Source organism: Bidens hawaiensis, unplaced genomic scaffold (genome assembly GCF_021521415.1).
Source record: "Bidens hawaiensis isolate Kalapana, Puna unplaced genomic scaffold, B.hawaiensis_p1.1 tig00025806_1, whole genome shotgun sequence".
NCBI lineage: Eukaryota > Viridiplantae > Streptophyta > Magnoliopsida > Asterales > Asteraceae > Bidens > Bidens hawaiensis.
The window spans coordinates 54,676-58,631 of record NW_027494144.1 but is presented as its reverse complement, the minus strand read 5'-3'; positions in this window follow the sequence as shown (position 1 = coordinate 58,631).

The following is a 3,956-nucleotide window of genomic DNA, read 5'->3' as shown; positions in this document are numbered from 1 at the left end:
TCTGCTTCATCATCTCATCCACCTTTCGAGACATCTCCAAAAATGACGACTGTTGGTTCTTCAATAGGGTGTCGTGCTCAGCCATTCTCTGTTGTGCATTATTATCTCTGTCAATAAGGTGAGAAAGCATGGTAGATTGCTTAGTTAGAAGCTCCTTAAGATCCGGATCCACACCGCTACTCTTCCCCGCACTCGAACTTCCTGCTGCCTCTGGGTCACTAACCTGCTCCTGCCTCTGCTGAAAACCCTGAGCATTACCTCCCGACCTCCAACCATAGTTGGAGTTATTTCTCCATCCTGAGTTTCCGTAGGCATTCGCTCCTTGATTCTGATTACCCAAGTAGTCCACCTTCTCTTGTTGATCGACCGGACAATCAACTGTATTATGCCCTCCGCGACAGATTTCGCATTTCTGAGCGATCTTCTTCAACTCTCGGATATCCTTCTGCATTGCCTCTAAGGCAACCGCGATGCTAGTATCATTCAAGACCTGATAAATGCCTCGAACGGAAGAGGTGGTGGTTTTAGAAGTACCTCGGGCGGACGGCTCTTGTTGTTCGGCTAGGGCGAAACTCTCAAACAACGACTCACACTCATCTATATCCAACTTCTCTAACATGTTTCCTCCAGCTGACGTATTGAATCTCTTCTGCATCTCAAAGGTCAGGCCGTTATAGAATTTCTCGACTACAGCCCATTCAAGTAGACCATGTTGGGGGCATCTACTAAGCAGATTATGGAACCTTTCCCAAGCCAAAGAGTATGGCTCGTCAGGCTCCATGCGGAAGGAACAGATCTGATCACGAAGTCGCGAGGCTTTAGATGGCGGAAAATATTTCTTAAGGAATTCAGCATGAAGATTCTCCCACGTAGTGATGGACCCAGGGGTAAGGTTTTCCAACCATGATGAAGCACGACCCTCTAGAGAAAATGGAAAAAGATGAAGGTAGATAGAAGCACGAGTGACGTTGGCAATATTGAAAGTGTCGCAGATACGAGTGAATTTGTTCAGATGGCCAGGCGCGTCCTCGTCTTCAAGTCCGTGAAATGGGGCAGAATTAGTAATGGAATTCATGACGTTGGTCGGAATCTGCCAGTTATTAGCATCGGGCATCGCCGGGCGTGTGATAGCAGACCGTCTCCCCATAACTTCCTCATTCACTCTCGAGTGAACCGTACGCCTAGGGGGGTTAGCGTCACCCATATCTAATTTAGAATCAGAAACGTGTACCTTGTTTTCGCGAAGAGCACGTACAATCTCTCGAAACTCCCTACGGCGCTCACGAAAATTTCTCTCGGGTTCTTCAGAAGCAGTGAAGTCTGGTGGTCCTAGTGAACGAGTACGTCTCATACGCTGAAAAACAAGTAAAATAATGAGGACCCAAGCTTATCCCTAAAGCATACACGTTAAAATCAAGGCACAAATAGCAATCAAGAGCAATTAAATAATAAAATAAAATAAAACTAATTAATTAACTATAACTAAAACTAAAAACAAATAAAAGCAAATAGAAACTAGTTCGTTATTACCAAGTGTCCCAGGCAACGGCGTCAAAAACTTGAAGTGCGCAAAGTGGTATATAAAATTTTTGCAAATAATGACCAAGCACGACGAGTAATAAAAACCTAGAATACCCTAAACCAAACCACTAGCAACAGGCAAGTGAACCTATCGGGTGTAGAATGGCTATGGGAAGACCAGGAATATCGAACCCTAGAGACACTAATTTAAATTAACGAAACTAGTTCTAAAAGCTAATTTAAAGTAATAATTAAGAAAATATATATTTTTAGATTTTTATTTATTTTATTTTAAAAGTTAATAATTAATTAAACTAATTACTTAATTAAATTAAAGTAAACTAGAAAATTAAATTACCGAGTAAGACTTTAGTAAATTCAAATGAGAGCAAGAGTTACCTAGGCAAGGAATCCGAATTGTGACGACTCAGGCTTTTATCGGTTACGGGAAAATGTTTTGGGAACCGAGAATCTAAAGGTATGAAGCTCTAGGAAACTTAATGGATCCTTAATCACTCTCAAGGTGTCACCGAAAAAGAAATCTTAGAGATCATGTAAAAACACCGGCTTATTGGTTCACCTGTCAGTTCACCAACTATGATTAATTACCCTAGAAAATAGCTAACCCGCCAGTTTCACTATCTCAATGCACCTAAGTACACGGGGTGGTTTATGAACAGTTTAAAGAACACGGGTAAATAGTGAAATTAAGGCAAAAATAGGCAAACCTCCTGTCAAATAATTTATCCTAAAACCCTAACAACGCAGACAAACCCGACAACTTATCACCCGTCGGATATTTAAGCTAGTAAGAATATAAACTTCTAATAATATGCCAAAAATCAGTTCTATGGTAAATGAGCTCAATAAACCATAAACAAGTTGCAAACACACAGTAAACAACCCTAACATGCAACCTTTAATCGAAAGAAAATCAATCAAGTAACATGTGAAACATTCATTCGGACACAAATCAAAAGTAAATACGCATGAGACACATCCAATAAAACTAATCAAAACTTTTAATTAATCAAAATCCCAAAAACAAAACCCGAAAACCGACAAGTCCAAAATAATCAACAAAACATCATCCAACCCTAAGTAACTAAAAAGGTTTAGCCAATAATCATGTCCAAGGACTTTAAATAAATAAGTCCAATAATGGAGTTCATAATAAAGACAATAAAATCAAACCAATAGAACCGTGTTTAGATGGGTAGGTGTGAACCAGGACATAAACTTGCTTCCTTGTGGCTGTCTTCTCTTGTCTTCACCCAAGAATAATAATATTAATGAAGATGTGGCAGTAGTTTTGTTCTTGGTTTGAGATCCCACGTGAATCCTCCAATACTCCCAATCAAAGAATATATATCGACCCAATCTAAGTGGCGGCAGCCTCTGTCTCTCGTCGATCCCTCCACACCGAAACAAAGAAAGAAAAAATATTAATATTAATAAGTGGTGGATGCTATCTAGGTTTCCAAGGCCCACCCACTTTCAAATCATCATGTGATTTATCATTTTATTATTATTATTTTAACATACGTAACTTTATTTTTTTTCTTTTAAATCCTATATATAATAGGTACTTTTAACAATAGAAATTAGTAATATATATTATATGCTTGACTCTTCATTCGTTGATTTCAAAATTAGTAAAAGTGCTCTATTTTAGCTCATAACCACTAAACTCAAATATGAACCAAATAATAATAATATTCCATAAAGACATGGCTCAAAAATATTTAAAAGTGTAAGAAATATTAATATAAATATATATATATATATAAATTAGACAACATCATCACCCATCGCGTAGCGCGATGTAGCTACGCACAGTCACAACGTAGGTCTGCCACGTGTTGCTACGTGGCAGACGGTGTGCCACGTGTTAATACTTGGCGGACGACGTGCGACGTGTTGCCACGTGTCGGGATACGTGGCGAGAGGTGTGCCACGTGTGGACGCGTGGCAGTCTTGTGCCAGAGGCGTCAGGACACGTCATCGCGATACGCGATGACGTAGGTTCAACCAGCAATCGCGTATCGCTGTTGACCCTTCCAGAAGGTTTGACCAAGCCCCTTCGCGATACGCGATGGCTTGTCCCTTGTCCCCATCGCGTAGCGCGATAGAACAAGAAAACAGATTTTTCATTTTTAACCTTGGAGTTTGGATTTGGCAGAATTAGTCCCTTAACTTTGGAAGTTGACATTTTTGACCCGAAATTTCCGTGATGTTACAAGTGGGGGGGGGGGCAATTTGGTGATAAAGTTCATAGCGATGTCTTCCCATTTCCAAACGGGGATAGGAGGTTGCTCGAGTAAACCAAAAGGTTATGCCAACTAGATCATGACCACACCCACACACCCTTTGTTAAGGATGCTCTTAGATTTTCAAATTTAAACAAACATATCAAAAAAGTTAGAAAGTAAAAT